This window comes from Triticum aestivum, chromosome 6B (assembly GCF_018294505.1).
Source record: "Triticum aestivum cultivar Chinese Spring chromosome 6B, IWGSC CS RefSeq v2.1, whole genome shotgun sequence".
NCBI lineage: Eukaryota > Viridiplantae > Streptophyta > Magnoliopsida > Poales > Poaceae > Triticum > Triticum aestivum.
In genome coordinates this window covers 94,499,266-94,499,586 of record NC_057810.1, presented here as the reverse complement: position 1 = coordinate 94,499,586, position 321 = coordinate 94,499,266, and positions in this window count along the sequence as shown.

Sequence of the window (321 nt, the reverse complement as noted above, 5' to 3'; positions counted from 1 at the left end):
TGGGCCGCCTAGGGTTCCAGGCGCCGTTGACGAGGTTGGACGCGGCGGACCTCCACGTTGACCGGAGAGGAGAAGAGGCGAGGCTCCAGCCGATGGCTGCCTCGACCGCGGTGGCTCCTCCGCACTCACCGAAGAGGAGACGAGAAGTGGCACCTGCGGCGAGGAAGAAGGTCGGCGCGGGAGCAGCCGTCTTTGTCGCCGGATTGGGGATCGCCGCAAGTGTAGGTGGATCTGGATCGAGGAGAGAGAGGCCACGCGCTAGATCTTGCCGGAGGGGAGGGAGGGAGGAGCACTATGGATCTTGCCTGAGGGGACGGAGGG